The sequence below is a fragment of the Cygnus olor genome, chromosome 13 (genome assembly GCF_009769625.2).
Source record: "Cygnus olor isolate bCygOlo1 chromosome 13, bCygOlo1.pri.v2, whole genome shotgun sequence".
NCBI classification, from domain to species: Eukaryota; Metazoa; Chordata; class Aves; order Anseriformes; family Anatidae; genus Cygnus; species Cygnus olor.
The window spans coordinates 3,603,739-3,626,534 of record NC_049181.1 but is presented as its reverse complement, the minus strand read 5'-3'; positions in this window follow the sequence as shown (position 1 = coordinate 3,626,534).

Genomic DNA, 22,796 nt, shown 5'->3' with positions numbered 1-22,796 from the left:
TTGTCCCTCTAAGACCTTTGACTTTTATCATAATAGCATAGGGTTTTTTTTACTTCCATGAACAGATTGCAAATTATGTATGTAATAGTCACATATGGGTACGCTGAGGCCAACAAGAACCATCTTGCTATAGTTACTCTACTGCACATCTTGAGTTTTAAAAAAAAAAAAAAAGCTTCAGCACTCAACCTTTTCTTAAATCCACATCTTTGTATTTAATGTGGGAGGCTGCTGTTGAGGATCTGTATTATCAGACACTAATTAATTATTTAACTTTATTTAAATCTTGCAGGATATAGCCATAGGTATTTAGGAATGCTCATTTTGATACTTCCATTTTATATATTCAAGATACCTACTTGCAGGGCTATACAAGGCATGATCCTCTTTCATTTCTTTATTTTTCTTATACATGCCTTACAGTGTGAAAAAAAAATAAAAAGTTTTCAGAGTACTTATGTGTATAAAATTCTTGGTGTTGCCACTTAAGTCTCATAGCTCCAATATGAGGTGATTCACATTTATGTATTACCTTCATGAACTCCTAATTAATCTCTAACATGTTCCTCTGAGTTCCTGAGAGAATGAGAAAACTAGGTCACAAAAGTTTTTTGCCTTTGCCATAACGGTTACTGGTTTGGGGGGTTTTGTTCGATTGGTTGTTGGGCTTTTTGGCTGGTTGGTTGGTTTGATGCCAGAAAGATTAGTCCAAAGTATTATTCTGATGAATTTTGGGCTTAAGAATTTTTCTGTATACTGGGATCAGACCAATGAGTTTGCCAGTCACAGAGTGAACTAGATTCTGGTGGGACCAGATATGACCTTTCCAGATAATTCTCATAGGTTCACTAAGAATACCATGCCTACTGCCATTAAAATATTTCCATACCAAGGAGATAATAGTTGAGATCCTAATACGTGAGGGGCTTTCAAGTAACTTTTCAAGGCTTAATCTATATTATCACTAAGGTGGAGGGGAAGTGGAAGGAGAAGGCAAGAGATGTTTCGGCATGCAAGATTGTGGCTTTTTCATAACTCCAAACATTTGTAGTTGTCATGGGAGTAGTAGCATGCTAGCAGCACCATAATTGAAATCTTCTAAGTCTTCATTAAGTATAAGGCATTACATTGTTTAAGTCTGTCTTTCCTGTATTAATGTTTTTTGTTGTGAGAATATACTGAGATTACTTGCACATGTCCTACATCATCTTTTGTTTAAGGCTCCTTTACTGGTGCTTGTTAGAGACTAGATTCTAGGCTTGTCAAACTCTGCTTTTATACGATAGTACTCATACGCCTTGTAATGAGGATAGAGAAAGTCTGAATATTGCATTAAGTGGGCTTTACAGTGCAGCTATTACAGGGCAGAAGTTGCTTTAGTAGAAATCTATGTAGAGTCTCATATGAAGTTATTATATTGCCATTACAGTGTCAAAGCAATCTCTAAGCTAGTCCTTGGAGACCACATTATTATGTCATGATAGGAGATTACGCCTTTGCACTAAATGGTTTCAGAATAAGTCTACAGAGACCTAATTATATTGCCATTGCTGCTTGAGAGGATTGTTTAATAGTAAAGCACTTTCTGTGGAAGCTCACTTACAATGACAAAATAAAGTGAAATTATGACAGTGTGTTTTCTGCTAGAGAAAGAAAGGAAATAAAGCACAATCAAATGCTATCTAAGATTAAACCATAAATACATAGTAAATGATGAATTTACAATCCTTGCACCTCAACTGTTTTCCTATGACTAAAACACACTAATAATTAACAGATCTCTTTAAATTTCAACAGCAAATATTTTTTTAAATTGTGAAAAATGTTATTACTCACATAATGCTGCAATGACTCTAAACAGTCAATTTTATGGTAGGATTGGTTACTGAAGGACCAACACCTGTTCTAAACAGAGCTTTTGACTGAAGGCTTAAGTGGGCAGTAGCAGTTTAAAATATGAATTTATAAACTGTTATAAATGTATTGGCCATTTCCAATTTAATATATGTTTTTAGAACCTTATGCAAACAGAGAACAAAGTCATTGCCATGAAAATTAGATTAATATTAATAACAATTACGCAAAACTTTTCCCAAGACAAAGGGCAAAACAAAAGCGAGATCAATTGTTGCAAATGTTTATTTAGAATGCCTTGCAGACTATGAAGATGTTATTCATTACCTGTTCTATAGATACAGTGTCTCCTTTAAATTGGTATAGAAAATCAATGGTCTGAGCAGGAGAAAACCCACTCTCTTCTATAAATCACAAGAATAGATTTTTAGTGCTATAAATTTAATAGAGAAACAATGAAAACAAAACAAATAACACTTTGCTTTTTTTCATTAATAAAGAACTGTGAAGGTTTTATAGAATAACACGAACTTAAACTCAATCAAGACTTGAATTATTGTGCAAGGAAAAAAAATCAAGACGTAAATTTATTTAAATGTTCATATGGAGTCACTTGCCTGTATATAAACATTTCACTTAATATATGTATTATGTTTAAACAGGTTTCAGTTTATAAAAATATGCTTTTTATGTACGTAGTCAACCTCTATGCATCTGTAGAAGTCTTCTCTCTCAAGTCTTCACCAGCTAAATGGAGGAAGCTGAAACGAGTCACAATTAGTTCTACAAATTGAAGAGTTCAAGAAAATTGGTTAGAGTTAATAAAGCTGGGGTTTAGAGAACAGTAAGGGGAATATAATACTCATCAAGTAATCAATCAACCTTAGCACATATAGTGCTAATTCTGTCTAATATATCTATTTTGGTATTTCTAATGTATCTATCACCATGATATCTAGATACCATGTGTCAGATTTAGCAAGCCTCATTAAAATGTAGTATAAAACTTAAATTCAAAAAGAAGGCAATAACTGTTTTCTTTGATACAGAAATAGAGTAATGAGTAAACTAAAGAAGTTTGTTCATAGCTATTGCATGTCAAATGTGCAGTTTCATCAGTGGTCAAATACTGATATACACATATTTACTCAGTGATGGTAGTCTAAAATGACATGAATGAAATCATCAATGAAAAGAAATTGTTAAGGCATAGCTGAGTGTAGGTTTTGCAGCTGTAGAGCTCTGCTGAGGCTACTACCATAGAAACCTAATGATTTAACCAGTAAGCTGATTACATTGCATAGACTCACAGATGAGATGGAAAACATTACTTATATTAAGACTATCAAATTAAACAAGTCTGTGGTAGGGGGAAAGATGTGGTAATTATATTAATATAAAGGAAGGAGAGGGCTATATATTTAAGGGTGGAATCATATGGAAGGAAGTGTTGGAAAGGAGATACTCTTAACCTCTCATGTTTGAAATCGCCATAACAATTGTGTAATAGCAAAACCACTATTGCAATGATGTGTATGATACCACATAGTGGCAGTAGAAAGACCATGCTTTTCTTCTCAAAGGAATATGGATGAAATATTATCATTTTAATTTAAAAATTAAAAAAAAAAAGACTAAAAAAAATTGGGAACTGCCCTTTAGGGATAAATCTGGGAGTGATCAAGGACAGCCTTTGGAAAGAGACTCATTCCTGTAGCCTGTTTGCAGCAACGTACTCAGAATTTCAATAAATGAAGGTAACCTCCATTCTCATTTAAGATGTCTTTATGAGGGGGGAAAAAAACCTTAAGAATCATTTGACATCAGTTGTGTAGGACAGTATGATTGCAAGAGTTAGGTTGTTCAAAACGTTTACATGAACAGAAGTTAATTTTGACAAGAATCATTTCTCCATCCTCTTTTTCCCTTTACCCCAGCCTTTTAACCTTTTTAAAATTGTGTTAAGGAATACATCCCCATAGTACACGTAGTGACATTTCAAACAAACATCCTAATCTGTAGAAGGAATAGAAGGTTTTTACAGCCTCTTCACTTTCATAGTTAAATACTGTTATCACTTAGCCATCCTTTTGGTCATGCTCGGAAGTGGTAGATGTCTGTGCTTTGCTGCCAATACACCTGTATGATAAACAGCTACTGAAAAGAGGTGTGTGGTATTTTCCATGTTTGCACAGAAGGAAACTGCACAGAAGTACCCATACAGAAGGCTTATCCCACCTCCCAGAGGTCTTGCTATCTCAGATCACCTCATCTGTTAAAATCATTGGTCTGCTATGGAGCAGCTCTGCTACTTCCACCAGTTAGGACATCTGTGCTTAAACACAGTGAGCCATCAAAGGGGCTGTGTCCCCTTTGAACTTAGCCCATTACACTGCCAAAGGGCAGAACCAACAGTGCCATGCTGACTGAAGGTAAAATTCTTGCAGATACTTCCCCTTGGCTGGTGTCAGTTTTAAATCTAGTTTAGTTTTAAATCTGATTTCTAGTGTTCAGTTGCACAGGGATTGCTCCTCAAAGGGCTCAAAACATGTCTGTTCTGTCTTAAACTTGCTGTTATATTTTGCTTGTGTTTGGAAGAGGGAACTGTTAATTAAATAAAAGCCAAGATATAGCAGTTCTTCGAACATTAGAGTAAAACCAAGGTGGTAATACTGGAATAATTTCAAGGAATATTTTTTTGTAATAAAATGTGTATTTGAGAGCTTATGTTTCCCTATATTCCCATTCTCGACTGTAACCTACACTATATGATTACGGTGGAATGTTATCATCAGTTTTTAAAAAATAGACCTGACAAAGAATTCAGAACATCTCATTAGAGGAAAATCTGGAAATTGTAAAGCATAGATGTAGTAAAATTGTATTTCTTGAAAAAAAAAAAAAAGAATTTGATTAATAAAACATCCTTCACAAACTTTTAATGTATTTTAAATGTTTAATAAATACAACAACAGTGTAGTTATCTAGTTGGCATAAATCACTGAATGCAATAGTACTATGCACATTTTTTTCTAGAACATGTTGACTCCATACTGAACTTAAGGAATTAATTTTGCTTCTCTCTGGTCGTTTCAGTCATGACAATTTACTTTTTTTTAGATCCAAAAAGTTTGCCCGTGCTTTGCCATTTCTTTTGCCAATTCTTACTACTTTTTTCAACATTTTTCATGTTCCAGGTGCACTGACCATATGAGCTCTTTGGATTCTCAGAAGAGAATAGATTGTTATCTACTAAATCAGCAATTATGAGCCAGGCAACTACTGATCTTCACTAAAGATACAATAATGGCTGTTCCAAAATTCATTGAGACATAAATCTTTGAAAATGAAAGAATTCCTGCCCTGAATCTAAATTCTACCTTATTTAGCAAAAGACTACTTATATTTTATTTCTTATATTTCTAAAATTCTTTCGCATCTAATCAACTGGATTAACTTGTGCAGTGAACACACTTTTCCAAGACAAAAGATTTCATAGTGATCCTACAGAAACATTCCGATTCTTACCACCTGAAATAAACCTTACTGAGGCATGCAAATTTATTTTAGGAAAAATATTATAATTCTAGATGTCATTATGTATATAGCTCACATGAAAGTTAACTTAAAAACAAATGCAAGACCAACATCAGAGAACTGGGGAAATGCTAGAAATAAAGCTGTGTTCAATGCATTCACTCCAAAGTATATTTGAATGTATTTAATGCAGTACACAGTTAATAATAAAGCAGGTACCCAATATTTTATCTCCTTTAAGACTTAAAGTCTTAAGTCTTTAAAGACTTAAAGTCTCTTTCAAGACTTAAACCTGAATTCTGTTATTTCCTAAGACCTTAATTCTGCAACTTGATAAAGTTACAAAGTCTTGTGGCTGATTTTTTTTTTTTTTTTTAATTGGTTGGAAACAAAAGTGCTGAGGTATTAACGGGCCAACTCCTGTTCTTACCCCTGCCATCAGAGTGCTTCCAAAGAGTGTTTATCAATATGGTGATATGATAGGCGCTTTATGTATATAAATATATATTTTAAAATCTATGATTTCATGTTAGATGTGAATGTACTCTAAACAGTCACTTCTTTTATTGGACAACCTTAGTTATATAACCAAAAGTTAACCTACTAATTACTAACTTTGGCATGGGTAATTTGTGGGATTGTTACATTCTCAGAACAACTTTTAGAAAGCTGATCTGTAAAATATAGCTTTCTTATTGCTTTTAACACATGAGATTATAACTGGGTAGCGTAATTAGATTTTTCCCTAGTGTAGCATCTGTTCACACTTTAAATGTACAAACCATTCCAAACTACTTAGAAAAATATTTTCTAGGGTCAATGAAAAACATTGTGCATTCATCCTAATGTTCCTCTTCTAAAGACATTACCTTACAAGAACTGCATATCTGACGTGAACTCTGTCCAGTCACTGCAGAAGCTCATAATACTATTTTCACAGCCATAATGTTGGGGAAGTCAGATATACAATCTTTTGAAATCCAGAGGAGGCTTTTTTATCCTTCTGTATGTATTATGGTATTATTTTTATTATTTGTCATTTTACAGTGTTTTCTACTTGAATAAATGCTGTTGAGAATGCAAAAGATGTACAGACACAAAATTATTTTCTAAGGGAGTTTTAATTATATTACCCTTGAAATTTTATATATTTTAATGTATTGCTTTTAATAAAAAACTCTAACTTTACCCATAAAAGTCTAATTTCTGCTTGATAAACTCTTAAATTAGTTTTGGGTAATTGCTTTTTCAAAGTCTTCCCACATACATCTACTGTCAATTTTTTACAGCTCACTGAGCCATTTCAAATTATGTCTGCTTTGTCTTGCAAAATAAAAATGAGTGATTAAAGATGTTAAGTGTTTCTGTATCAAAATCTTTGTTTTCGCTTTCTTTGTTACAAATATTTTCCGTTTGACTTTTTTTGTGTAATGTCTTCAGGCTATGTGTTGAGAAGAAAAAGGACTAGTCATGCTGTGCTGCACTATATATTGTGTGGTCTTTAGATCATATGTTGTTTAAGGCTTAAGTGTCAGTGATGCTGTCAGGCCCTACTCTGACTGAGCAACAGTACCTGCATTAGCTATGCTAACGTAGCCTAGTCTTTTTGGCTTCTGAACAGACAGGCTTAGAGGTCTACACTACGAATATGTGATGGCAGATTGTATATTTACACCTTTAGTAACATTTCTGAAGTCATGGAAAAGAAATGCATGCAATTTAACATCTCTTTACTTCCATCAACACACTGGTGTTAGGAATATTTTTGCATATCAGTTTCCTTATTTGCTCTACTCTTACATGTTCTCTGCTATTGTGCTTTCACTTTGTGCTGACTCATTTAAACTCCTGAGACTCGCTTTTTCTTTGCATTAAAAGACAAGACCTACAGCCTGTTTGGATGTCACTTGCGATAATTGCACTTCCCTTCATTTGTGATTTTATCAAACTAAAAGCTGAATAAAAGCATTATCAAATTAATTCCTTTCTAATGGTAGTAGCAGGGGGCAGAAAACTGAACTGGCATAAAGAAAGGCAATGGTAAGGTTTTTGAAATGTTTCCATGGATTCAGGGAGGTCCTTTCTGACATACAAAAGCTCCTTCCAGTTCTCCGTTCTTAAAATCAGAGTAGACTATTATGAACTACTCCTCTGGCATTTAATAAGTAGGTATGCACTTGTAGAGATCACTTCATTACGTTCCATATAACTAAAAGATAGTAGCAACAATATGCTAAACTGAAAAATACTTTTCTTTATTAAACTTGCTTTCCTTGTCAGTAACTCAGCAATTGTTACTCTGGAGTCTCTTAGAAGACTTACTGCCATCTGAATTTCTCTGGGACTGCAACAGCAGTAGGTTTCTATCCATTTCAGCTCTACCCACCTTACAAATATTCTTTTTCTTTATGTATTAGCACAGCTTTCTGTAAAAATTCTCATGTTACCTTTTGTGTTTCAGAAACAAATTTTGCATTAGGCCCCCTCTGTCAGGCTACAGGTTTGCCTCTTTGGGATTACAAATTCCAGATATCTGACAGCTTTCTTCATTTTCACATCTTTACTCCTGTGATTTCTGAAAAGCTTTCCTTCATATGCTCAGTCTCTACATCCCACTGGCTTTTCAGTGGACAGAGTTATTTCAGAACTACCTAAAAATCAACATGCAAATTTTATGCAGGTCAGAGAGCAAATGCTAGAGATTAATGGTATGATTTTAGGCTGTTTAGGCACTGGAGTCTAGGAAAACAAGCAGTATGAACAATTCTTGAAAATCTTTGTTATATTTATGTTGTTCTGAATTGGTGGTAGGAGTGCACTATATCATCCTGCAAAGTGGAGAGGGTTGGGGGTAGGTCAGTGTAAAGGAGCAGGGCATCTCAAATGCATCTTTGATTCATCCATAATTCATGCTCCACACTGCAAAGCACTACTGTGGGAGTTACAGTAGCCCCTAACTTCCTCCTTTTACAATAAGTCCGCTACTTATAAAGAAGTTTTGGAAATACACTGACTTAGATTTAGACTCTGAACTGTGTTTTTTTCTGGAAAGAGTAGGAATAGCACTTGCTAGTAGAAGATACCACTTTGCGATTTAACTTGAAAAAAATAAACTTTTTGGTTTTGTATAGTAACTGGGAAGTTGCTACTGAATGTAAACATAACAATACACAGAAATGTAACTGGACTTTATATATATATATTTTTCACATTTTAAGTGTTTTCCAGTAGACTTTGTTCTTGTAGATGTTTAATTTAAGTGTTAAAGAAACCAGTTCCTTCATTTTGCAATATTAGTATAAACTTGGAAGAATGCAATCATTCTAAACAATACTGCCAAATAACTGGAGGATAAAATGTTACTTTTTATTAAAGAAAATTATATTTCTACATTTTTTTTTTGCTTTGGAAAATGCCATACAATTCCTTCAGTAGGAACGTAAAACATTAGTTTTGCTTTTTGCCTTATAAAGTATAATAAGCTAATTGTTGCCAATGATTTGATCTTAATTTTCTAACAATTATAATAATTGGGTGGTTAAGTGCTTACTTAAGACGTCCTATTTATCTTTTGTACACAGCAGATGTAGATTTTAGTGATAGTTGTGAAGTGACTAGAAGTGACTGCAGATGGTCCAGATTTCTTTCTGTATCCTAAAATATACTGTAGGGATCTTGTCACTTCACAGTAATAACATTCTGCAATTTTACAATATATGCTTAAGCCTTGACACACCCTGACGTATGTTTTTAAAATAAATTGTAAAATAATTTCCCATCAGTATACATAGGAACCAAAAAAAAAAGAAAAAGAAAGGGATACTGAGTGTTAGATCATGGTTCAGATCATGCCTTGGTTTGAGATGAGATAAATTGGTCTGATCTCTAGTTCTTAATCTGTACTCTCTGGATTCAAGCAGCAACTCAATTAATGATTTTTCTTGACAAGTTCCTATAAGGTGAATGGAGACCTTAGAATAATGATAATTAAAAAAAAAAAAAATCATACAAAAAGGCAGAATCATCATTCTGAGACTTTACTAATTAATGAACTACTAAAATTAGCCAGAGTAGCAGATTCTACTTTGTCCATGTATCAGCAATATATGTGTAATATGAATTTTTATTGTATAGTAAAGCATTGTTTCTGAGAGTGCTCTCAGAATATCCTAATTTACAATCACAATAAAATCTGTTTTAAAAGTTCGACATTGCTTCTTTTGTAAATGTAATTCACCAAAATTTAGAGATGCTTTTTTCTGAAATAGTATTTAAATATAAAAAACTGTTCTGTTTTTCAAATCAAATTTGTCAAATATACCTGTTTCCAACCTCTGATTATTGATTTATTGTAAGGTAATTTCTTACAGTAAGTGGTTTGAGTTCCAAAATCGTAAGTATGTTTTATGTGGCAGAATAATCCTAACAATGCATGCATAATGTAATCCTTACAGATTATTTCCTTATAGATTTTTTTTCATTAAATATAGTTAACAAAGTGTATATTTTATTTATTCTTTATTATTTATTCTTTAAAAGGAAAATGGATGTAGGGCATATCTCTCAGGCTGTAGTATTTCTGCTTTTGTTCTCTCTTCGCTTTTTCTTGTGCATAACAACACATAACTAGTAGCGACTGGGAGGTATTTTCTTTTGCACTTCTTTCAACTCTATGTAATAGCAGTAGGCTTCATTAATTATCATTTTTCTTTTCCACATTGTTGCAGAGTAAGAATATTTTGCTTGTGCCCTTTCTGTTGTGTTGTGTTTTGTACATTTACAGTATGATTAGTCTGAGATCACAAAGATCAGAAATTTAACTCAGTCTTGCTGTGAATGTACTGAAATAATATGAAAAAGGTGGGGTTTTCAACTCTTATTTTTAAAGAAATGTGAATCCAGTGTACATCTACTAATTAGGGTAAAGGTTTACATGATGAATGCTAAATTTTAAAAAGGTCTTTTAACGGTAATCTCAACTGTTAGTAATGTTTGGAACATACAAATGATGAGAATACTGTGATTGAACAGCTTTAAATTGACTTTGTCAAAACAACCAACCACTATGAAGAATTATTTGGAATAAGATTACTTTTGATTAAGAATTATCTTTTATTTCTTGCCATGACTTAAGTGGTTTATACATTTTTTTAATTTTATTTTTTTTTATATTAAGGAGAAAAAAAACATGGGGACAGCCAGTTTGCACTTTGAGTAGTCAGCACTTGGGTCCCACTGAACATCTGCTTCACACAGTTCCTAATACTCCCCTTTTCTCTAAAAATAAGAACTGAAATGAGATTACAGTCTGATTATCTCGGATTACACAATATATTTAATTTTACCATTATGTGCCTGTACAAAACAAAACAAAAATGTCATGATGATTCTGGGTAGTCTAACAGTACTCTTCAAGTCTACTTGTTTTGTAAGGAAGCTTGTTAGATTTACAGTTAACAGAAAAAATGTCTAAAAGATCTTATGATAAAAACTCAACTTTGTATTTAGGTTGGTTGGTTTGATTTATGTGGTTGGTTTGATTCGGTTGGTTCATTTTTGAGAGAGGGCAAACTTTCTTTTTTAGTTTTTCCTAGTGCGGAAGAATTTAAACACAGTATGGAGTCATGATCATGGAAGAGCTACACCTTTAACATTAACCTTTAAAATGTTATGATAGTTACTTCTTTAATCCATCTCATTTTAACAGTTTCCATTGTTGCATATCTGCAAATATTCAGCATTATTATAATAAACAACTCATAGTGCTCCATGGGGATGTTGTTACCTCTTTAGAATGGAATAAATAATATAAATTTTAATGATATTTTAACAAATGCTGTTATGCTTGCTCATGTGCATAATGGGCTACCATACTGGGAAAAGTGAGTATAAAGGAAAATAAAAGATGTGCCTAGTAGAATTTTCATGGCACGGCATTATTAGAGAATGTACATTTTTTAGCTTTTCTAATTCGGCTTCCATTTCTAGCAGATGGCAAATTTTATTCTTTAGAATTCAATTATCCAAGTAGCTAATTAGAACTCTGAGATATTAGAAATATAGAGGCTTAATCATAAAATCTTCTGGAGCAGCAAGTTTTTGCTCAATGTATTGATCCTTATGGGTCCCTTCCAACTCGGGATATTCTATTCCTAATATTCTGGTTTGTCCTTACTAGACTTAGGCCAAGGGCCCCCTGTAATTTAAGTGCAATTTAGAGTGACACATAGGGGTAATGATTTCCTCCTAAAGAACATTAAAATATTTAGTATGTTGTACATGTTATAAGTTCACTCTCTTGCTGAGTATAGATGCCTCTAATTTAGGAGGAGACATCTACTATAAGAAGAATTATAGAATATTGCTCATTAGGGTTTTCATGAATAATGAAAAATTAGCCATTGTATGAAAATTTATCTGAATAAACTTTAGGATGCTTGGAGTCACTTTCAAATAAAGTCTGAAGTCAAGATGTTCATCCATTCATCGCATTCAACTGTGATGGGAAAAATATATATTGGCATAAATCAGAAAATATTCAGAAAATATGAACACCTGCAAGTTTTCATAGATGGTTAATATAGTAAGAAAGTGCAGGGTTTTCCTATCTTTAAGTATTCTGACTTTAATTATTAAATCAGTAACATTTCTGATACAGAAATGGTTTTCTTGAAAATAAAGAACATATTCCATGGGAGTCTCACTGTGAAAAGGATAGTTGGTGACATCAAACAGTTAATGTGTAGGAAAAGCAGGATAATTTGCATAGCTTCATTATAATCACCTTATCTGCGAGTTCAGCTCAGCTCAGCCTTGCAGACTTCAACAGTACTTTCTTCTGGATGCTCACCTTTCCTCTTGTGCCTTGAAGCAAAATTGCTTGGAGGTAAGAAAACTGAGCGTTCCTCCTCACAACAGGAGCCAACAGCCAAAGCAAGAGCCATGCAGCCATTTGCCAGTTTTCCAACTTTTCATGGCCAGAATCCTGAGTCTAGCTTCCAAAGCTTCTCTGAAATAACTTATGGCAAATTCACTATTTTAAACAAAAGACTGATCACTTACAATCTTAATTAAAGTAAATCAACCTAATAAATGAAGATTTTATAGCCATTACACAACTAGAAATTTGTAAAGAGCCTTTAAAACCAACAGAGTATATCTTTATAGGAAACAGGATTGACATGTGAATGTGCACTGTGGGTATGTGAGCACGTGTGTGTGTGTCCTAAATATACAGATTACATAATTTGAGACATTTCCAAGGCATATGTCATTAGCAGTCTCTTTAGTTTTTCTCTATCCACAAAATAGGAGAATCAGAATGCTGGATTTGCCAGGTTTTTGAGGTAAAGTTTGTGTTAGATCCAAGATCAAGATTTGGACAGATTGCAATCTAATCTTTGCTAAATAAAATTAAATTCTCTGTAGATGCAATATTAAGTGTATTTCATTGGAACATAGTGTGTTGCCAACAAAAATGTTTGCTTATATTTAACATAAATCTGCATGTGCATAGACTTTATCTTGGCAAATTATGATTGGAAATATAGAAAGCAGTAAATAGTGGCTTTTAAGCCAAACCAAAAATCTTATACAAATGCTTTATTAAAATTTAAGAACTGGCATAAAATAATTGAGAATTGTTCTTGATAAGAACAGCTAAAACCTTTGTAGAAGTAAGGAATTGGAAAAGATTTTGAGAGAAGAGAGGGAAAGCAAATTTGCCCTCTTTAGTTGCAAAGCATTTTTTGATCAGCTTTTAACAGAAGTTAAAATGCAATATGAAAGCCATCCTCATGGACAAAAACACTGGTTGCCGGGTGAAAAATTTTACAGCTGCTTAGACTGGTTTGTGAGTGGAGAACCCATAAGTAAATGACTATTTTTATGGGTTATTTATTCATTTTGACGGAATATTTACAATGAATGTTTGTTTTGGTCTAAATATCCAAGTGTACGCTGAGAATACTTTTCTACAACCCATCAAAGCTAGCATTTTTCTATTTCAGATGAATTAGTTATAATTTTGTCCCATAATGCTGTGTTCATTGATGGGATACAAACACTTGATTTTCAAATACAATGCCTGGAAATATGATTTAGAAAGCAGTCTGTTCATTAATTCTAACAAACCTAATCTGTCAGATGTTCATAGAGACCAAATACATATGGCTATGGATGATTATCGTTTGCAAATCAGTAGACATACTTGGTTTTTTCAGTTTTTTTGTTTGTTTGTTTTTGTAACTAGATCTGGATAATCAATATCTGTTAGCAGTTATGTTAGATAATGAAACTTGATTTGTGCTCTCTAATTTATTTTTTCAATCATTTGTGCTGTATTTCTGCTGGACCCTTGGCTTTTTTTTTTTAGTTGTATTTTAAACAAACTTCTTAATCAGAGCCCTTGGGTTTTGCTTATTCTGAAGTAACATGCATGCAAAATAATGGAACCAATTGTGTTTACTCAATGAAAACTTTCACTGTTTTTAATTACAGCCTAACTTTTATCTGAGTTTTGCCAATGATTAGGCCCATAATTTACAGTGCAAATTAGAAGTTAAATTACTGAAGCAGGTATTGCTGTGATATTTGCCCATGCAACTCCCTTTTTTTATACGTATTCCTATTAAAGAAGCTAAATTATGCTGTTTCCCCTATACAGCTATAGCTATATTTGCCCTTTGTGTAAATTAATATGCTGACCAAGGCAAATGATTTACCTAACACTTGGTTGCTTTTCCTACTCTCAGATTTCTCCTTCCCCTATTTTTCCCTCATGCCTCATGGGGAGTAACGAAGCTGGTTGATATATCTGTGTGTGTGTTTGCTTCCATATCAAAATATTACCAGGTTCCATAAAAAATTATGAGAGGAAATCTGGAGTTAAGAAATTTCCTGACCTTAAGTGTTAGTAAATCATATCACAATCACTGCTAATGTCACCACTAAAGATCACAAGTCACCACTGAATGCAGTGGTTATTTTCATATTCACTGCCTATGCCTTTGAAGACAGTATCTATATTTAGACAGTACAAGGAAAGTGTGTGTTTTCTAAAAAGATGAAGTTAGTTAAGAGCTGATGCTGAAGCAAGTTCAAATATAAAAACTATGTTTAAAATAACACTTTGCTGTAATGAGTAGAAATCATGACAGGAGAATAAAGCATAAGAAAATTTCCTTGGGGCATAAGTGAGATGATTAGAAATATCATTAAAGCTAAAGCATCTGTTTGAATCCTTTGTGAGACACCCAATTCACCCACGTGCACACATAAATGAGGGCTCAGTTTACTAATGCTGCAGTTTGAACACTAAATATAACATGCTTTGCATTTAAAGGACATACAGATTAAATATGAGATGCCTGTAAAACAAGGGAGTCTGCAATAACGATACTCTGTGGATTTAAAGATCGTATGTAAACAGGCAGATGTCCAAAGTGAGCAAATGTTCATTACAGAAAATTTCACATCAGGCATCTATTTTGTACCACTAAAGTAAAATAAAGAATATTTTTTAAAGGTTTGTAGGGAAAATAAAATTAATTAGGAAAGATCAGCAGAAAGCTGGCAGATGCTGTCCTGATAATCTGTCAGAACAAAATACAGTGGGGATTGGGCACCTGCTTTCACCACGGCAGATACCATCTGATGTTAAGGTGAAGCCGAGACAGAGCCCTGTAATGCAGGAAGACTTCATTGCTCTACACAGAGAAACTGGGGACTGCATGCACACACCCACATTATAAAGAAACAAGGTGGAAACACTATTTCTATCTTACAGATGTAGAAATTTAACACACATATCTTTGTATTCTTGGTCCAGCTAGAGTCCGGTTTAATTCTTTTTTCCGTAGCATTTGAGTATATGAAGCTAAAGGCCAATCTGTATTATTATTGTAAGTCATTGGTAACCCAAGTAATAGTGCCTGTTGCCATTAATAATCTACAGTCAAATGGGATTTTAAGTTAGGATACAAGTAACATCTAAGTGACATTAACATAAATCATGTAATATTGACCTCATATGGTGATGTCATATGTGAGAGAATAAATCTGGGTGAAAAAAGTCCTGTTTGGATGTAAAAACACTGTTGTCTGTATTTACTTTCACAGTGATTGCATGGCAGTACCACAGGGCAGACTTGGGCCTCTTCAGATTTTCTAGATAGTCAATACTCGGTTTTAGTATATTTATAATTTTCACATAATGTCTTTTACCAAAAATTAATTAATGTCTTCCTGTGTGAATGCACAGGAATGAGAACCGTAACGGACACTTTTTCCTTTTCTGCCCCATCATTAGTTCCCCTGAGAAGGAACCACTGAAGATCGTCTGATCCAGCCTCCTACTAAAGGATGAGGTCTTGACTAGCTGAATACTGAAAACCTCCAGGGGACAGATTCCACCAATCTTAGTGTTTCAGCAGCCCCCTCATGATTCAGTAAACCCATAGATGAAAGTTAATGACAAACGTGGGGGGTGGGAGGGGAAGAAGAAGAAGGAAAAAAAAAAAGAGAGGTAACTTCATGACTCTCGAGCTGTTTGGAGGCAAGCAGAAGTCAGTTTCTGGAAGTTGCTGCTGAGTTGGGACTCTTCATATATTGCTGTGCAGTAAGAGAGCTTGACTTCCCTTCTTTCCCCTCTCCTGTAAGGTGGCATTCCTTCTTCTCCACATTAAGGCTGAAAGTACAGCATCTCAGTGTGATGATGTTATTTGGGAATGAACAAGGTAAGGCTAGCACACTTTGAAAGAAAATCATTGCATCAGAAATATAGGAAAGCAATATCCAGCTAAAGCATTTCTGAACATTTCTGTTCTTAGCATATCTACAAATTCTCACTGAAATGAATGCAGAGACTCAGACTGCTTTTGCAAACTGCTGGAAAAGGTTCTGAAAGATTAGTGTCTTCCTTGAAATTGCATAATGTATGAAACAATAGGAGTTGTATGGAAAGCTTGTAGATGGATATTGCTCCAGTAGAGCTAGACTGGTTTTTACCCCTTCCTCTATGTTTAAAGCAGTACTCTAATTTAAAATAAAAGCATGTTTTTAGATAATCTTTAACAAATTGGAAACATTTCCCTAGAGTTTCCTACTATTTAAAGATAAAAAAGGCTTCATCTATGTATTATCTTAAAGTATATGTTCATCTTTAAAAGTTCTTACACATGATTTACAATTCTCCAGGCTAATCAAAGGACAGCTAGAAAATTGCACTTAATCATAGTTAAACCTCTTTGTAGAGCAAAACCAGAAGAGTTTAAGAATGCAGTTACCCTGATTTTTGGATCTGCTGAAGTCCCTCTGCTGATATATTATTCTAATAAGATTTGATCATAATTCTATAAACTACTTTCAAAAGGTCAGCAGAATAATGATTCCTTTCTCCTAATTCTTACAACCAAATTCCCAGCTTCAAGGGTGGAATATCATGCTAACAGAAGCCATAGAGAGAAGCCATAGTTTCTTTTTTGTGATAATAAATACCTAATTTGCAGCATTACAGGCTATCAAATTGATCAATCCTGCATATCCTATTCTGAAATATGGCCTGTTAATAGTTAATTGGAAATTGTATATAGTGGAAAGATGGTTCTGCCCTTGCTGACAATCACCAGCAGTTGCAGAACGTACATCGCAACTTTGTGTGTTTCATTTGCTCCTTAAAGCTGGCTCTGCCCCATTCTCAGTGCTGCATTTCTTTGGTGATCAGTAATAGATTATCTGTGATTTCTGCTTATTCACTTGGGACTACTGTTATTAACCTGTGCTGGTATCATCAAGGCCTCTGATGTCCTCATTTTGTGCTAGAACTTTTGGAGACTTCTGCCATTGCCCCTGATTTTCTTCCACAGGCTTCAAGATCTGACTTCCCTATAATACGAAGTCTTATTGAAGCATCATAGTCACACATACAACCTTGTCCTAGAACCATTGAATAGATCTCTCTACAAAGTAATATTCCATTAAAATATGCATTTATATGTGTACCCATAAAATGTGTGGTAACTGCTTGTTTTTTTATATCTATTAGTTACAGCAGTGTCGTTGGAATGTTACCAAATTTGCCTTAGAACAGCATGACAAACCATTGTTTACTACTACAAGAAAACCATGCAGTCATTCAGGTTTCTTGGCTCAGTAATTCTTCATTACTGTCATGTTCAGTCTTTTTCGCACACTGTATCCAATAGCAGGGTATGTGTTGATTATATTCTTTGCTAGTTCAAAGACATGATCGCATAAGTTGTGGAAATTTCCCGTGTGCTTTTTACACTCTAAGTTTGGGTTCAGGTTCCTGCCAGTCTTCTGACAAGAGAGAGCAAAGAGTCCCAGGAGCATCATGAGGGAAAAATTGAAAGAGCTACAAGTTGTTTTCTGTTTTGTTTTTTACAGTCTTGTGAAGTGGCTTGGGCCTTTGCACACACATACACATGACTTTGGGCTGGTTCATAACTGCATTAGAGCTGGGAAAAATGCAATCCCCAGCAATGTCTGTTCAGTGGAAGGAAAATTTAAAATTTCCTTTAAAAAGGACTTGAAAGAAATTAGATGATCAAGAGTAATCTTAATGATTATCTGGGATATGTTAACAGATTTTCAATAGTACTGTCACTTCCAGGCATTTCTGTAATAACTGCATGAAAATAAAAATAAACAATTCTAATAAACATTGCTATAAGTAGTGCAGCCACTCTCTGGTACTTTTAGGCCAGAATCCTGAAGGCTATAATAATTATACTTAAGTGTTCCCAGAGTATTGATGTGTGTCTTTTAAAAGGAACAGATTTTTGCCCTTAAGGCCCACTCAAGTTGCAATGATTTTAATTAGTGACACGCATAGCTTAATTCAACTTATTCTACATGCACTTTTAGGGATATTTAAATCAGATAACCATTCTCCATGATCAAGGAGCTGAAGGTGTATATGTAGTGTTATGGATTTAATAGAGCAATTCTCTTAACTCAGACAGGGGACTCTGATTCTGGGGCAGACGTGATTACAGTATAGTCCATATTTTAAAAGAAGCCACAAGTTGAGCCAGCCTAGGGTAAAGGGCATTGATCAGATCTAATTGTCTTGGGCAGGCATGACGGGTTTGGGCTTAGCTGAGATTCCTGACTGAACCAAGTTTCTCTAAAGGACTTAAATCAAATTGCATAGCTGTTTTCTTGTGTCCTTATTCTGGCTTCCCTTCAGTTTTCCAACTCCTTTGTGAGATACAGGAACATGGATTTTTCAAAAGAGTGTAGTTCAAACTTTGCTTATGTGCAGGGGTGTGTGACCATGTTCACACTAAACTATTTCTTTAAATGAGTAGCTGTGTTCATGTGTTTGACAGGACAGTGTTTTTTCAGATGTAAATAGATTCTCTGCTTGCTAACAGTTTTGCTTTGCTTGAACAGTTACATGCATCTTGCAAGCTTAATAATCTTTATCCTTGGTTATAACCTGTTAGAGAGGTTGACAACTGCATAACAGACTAATATTAGTATCTCCCTTCTCACCCTATTGTATCTTATTCAACATACAGCTTTGAAAGGGTACACAAGAATGTGTGTTACACCCATGGGCAAAGAGGGCAAGTACATTCCCACAAACGCTGAAGGATGGGTTTGTATGGGTGTTCTTGCATCATTTTGTAGTTTGAGTTGCTTCTCTTCCTTTCCGTTCCTTACTCTTCTCACCTCTTCAGCTTGCCACCGGAGCTGTGCTGATGCTTTCTGTGTTAAAGGTATCTGATTAGCACTCATACAATATTTATGACTGTAAACAGATTATTGTCAAATAGAAAACCTTCCTGCCTTCCCCTTTTTTTTCCAGGCTATGGCTGGAACAGACTACCTAGGGAGCACTCATTCCAGATGCACCAGGAGAAGTTATTCCTGGTTTCAGACTTTTGTACACATTCAGACACCTAGAGCTGTTGTTTTTTTCTGTACTTACCGACTCAGTCACTTAACAGAGGTGCCTCCTAAGCAAAGTAAATATACGTAAAATTAATCTAGTTCACACGAGTCCTTTACAGTTCTCTGGATGAGGAAGAACAGCTCCTGGGCCTCCATTGCAAGCTTTAGGACTACATGTTACACATGAGAAAACAAAGTCCCTTTTTCTTGACAGAGCTGAGAATATCATCGGAGCGCTGAGTAAGAAATATGTAGAAGTAACTTTTATCTGGCAGCTTTAACTTAGGTTATTCTAGCAGGGTTTCAGGACATCAATTGATGTAACAATGTGGTTTATAGGCAATATAAATCATCATTTGTACAGACTTTTTGTGTGTGTGTGTGTGATATCTACTGTTTGGTAATATCATTGATGAGCTATAAATCACATTATGCCCCACAAACACAAATGAATGAAGCAGAAATAAGGGTAGTTGTAATCTCAGTGTATTTATTATCTTTAGAACACAGATCAAAACTTGAACTTAGCATGGACTTTAGAGTCTTTGATTTCATAATGGAATGTTTAGTTTGTTAAATTTCAAAGAAATCTCATTTCTTTAAAATTATATATACTTGTTTTGTATATTTATGGTGTATTAAACCACAAGAGAATCTAGAGATGTTGTTCTGCAGATCTGTATGTCTCTCTGAGATTGGTTTGTTTTCTGGGAAATCACAACACAGAAATGTATTTGGTTATCAAAGTTGTATTATCATCAGCTAGACAACTGAAATAAACCATACGCCAGAGTTGTGATTATATTTTCTTAATTCACAGCTTACTCTCTTATTTTGTGATTACAGCTTGGGCATTTTTTTCACATGTATGATTGTACATTTTACATGTATGACCGTATATGAATATATCTCTAATAATTATTATGTCTGAGACATTCTGAGAAAAGAACAAAGGATCTCCTTTAATCTCAATAGGTTACAAAATAGGTTTGTGTTTGTAAGCCGTATTTTAAGTTGGATTAATTTTCAGAGAGAGGGAAAAAAAAAAAAAGAAGAAGAAGAGGTGCTTTGAAGTGTTTGGTTTTGGTCCTTGTTCTTAAACAGATATGTGTCTTACTGTCACAAGGTTGATTAAAGTAAAGCTCAGTGAGTACCATTCCCGTCTTTGTGGTCTGTGTTAAACAGACTGCTTTAAAATGTATGCACTCAATTGTCAATGGTATTAGCACCCTTCCAATCTCAGCTTCACAGGCTTGAAGCTTGGCAACACAGCTTTTCTGAGTATTTCTACTTTGATAGTAGACAGCCTTAACAACCAAGGCAGATAATACACAGAAACATCAAGCTGTGAAGTGATACAAATGTGTATGTGCATGAGCCTCACAGCTGGCTGCAGTAGACACCTCTGAGAACTTCATCTTAAGGTCAGAGTTCAGAAGGGACTTGAATTAGTCAAATTCTTGGGGTTTAGGTCTTGTATCTGTATTTTGGTTTGGAATCATTATTAAAGCAGAAATCATGGATTTTGAATTAGATCCATTCATTCACACATACTGTAAACTGAGATGGAGGTCTCTGCACTAATACCTTAGGAGTTTTGATTTTTTTTTCTACTTTTGACCTACATATTACTTTCATACCAATTCTCTCTCATTTTCTCTATAATTCTTATAAAATAGTCTCAGGAGGATATAGGAGCAGAACATTTAAGAGAGTTTATGTACAATTACTACTTTTCTAATTAAAATAATTGACACATTTATAGTTATTAATAAGTTTAAAGGAAAAATCCAAAAATACTCTTTTAATCACTAATGTGTGACTTTATAGACCTTTTCTGCATTATAATAATTAATGAGATATATAAAGCTCAGACAGGAATCACAATTCCTTTTAAAAAAGAATTTTGGTAAAAAGGCAAATAATCTAAGAGAGAAATTCTGTTCCTAATATACTTCTGTATGAATTAATTAAAAGAAAATAAGTATAAGGAGCTGGTATTATTGGCAGCTATGTCTTCTTTATTTTCCTGTAGAAGTACACATGGAAGATACAGCCACACACCAGAATGGCACTGTATGTACCTTGTTGATCTGTGATGTACTTGTTGCAAGTTGCTGTTATGCTTAGTTGCTTTATTTTATTCAAAAAGTCACACATCTTGGGGTGATCCCTGCCCCGATGTGGATAACACAGACTATTTGTGGTCTCAACCCCCATGGGCATGGCTGCAGCCTCTGGCTACCAAATCCCTGAATTTTTTACCCAACAGCATTAACACATGAACTAAGTGGGGACTGGTAAGTAAATGAATTGGGTTCGTATGCTGAGCAAGTAAATCCTGCAAATTTTGCAACTACATTTTTCTTAAATGGGTCTGTGGATTACACATTTAGAAGAGGAGATGTAAAATATGCAAAACCACAAAGATGAAAAAAAGCTGTTTGTCCTGACAGGTGTCATCTTTCAAGTATTTATGAATTAATAGTGTCATAGCTAATGCCTGAAATGGTTTGATGACACCAGGACATACTAGATTTACAGGGAGAAGAGTTTCACTGACACCTAATACATGTATTTCAATTCCTTTTTTTTTTTAGTAATACAAACATTATTACAATCTTGGCAACTCTTATTACAGTTGATTCTTGATTTGAAAGATTTTCTCTAGGTGAATTTGCTTCCTGGTAATTGTTCCATATATCCTGTATGCATTTAAATGTCATACTTCTCATCTCATAGAATGGCTATTGGCATACTCTTCAAAGCCATCATAACCTTTGGATTTTAAGGAAAGTCTTTCGAAGTGATAGGTTTTATATCTTAAGAAATTTAGAAACAGTAAAATCATTTCTGTTTAAAACTAAGGTTAACACAGAGCCTGGCAAGCATAATGCAGGTTAAAAATGCACTAAAACTGATTAGGTACTGAATGTGATACTGAAGTAAGTACTGTGATACATGATTAATTGCAAATCTGTTAGCATAGGAACTTCAGGTGTATTACATAGGATTTCTAAGAACAAACAAATTAAAAAATGTTATTAATCAGAATTTACTATAGTCTTCCAGTTTCCCAGTTTTAGAACCTTTTAATGAGTTAAACTTAGCTATCTTCCTGAAGCTGTATGTCTTGGTTGAAAATAGTACAGAAAACACAACAGCATCTGAATTATGCTTTCAATAATAAAAAAATGAATATTTATACTCTAATTTTATTCACAGTAAAATTTATTTTCAAAATATTGCATAGTTTTGTGTTAGAGAAGCACATCTCATGATTTAAAGAGCTTTGTTCAAGGAAACTGTAGATGTGTATTAATGGTAAATTTCCACGTTAATTAAAAATATTATTATTATTATTATTATTATCATTATCATTATCATTATCATTATCATTATTAGAATATGTAGATGCATATTAAAGTATAAATGATATTGAGTTTAAGGAAGGCCAGAAGATCTATTCGCATTTTGGTATAAAT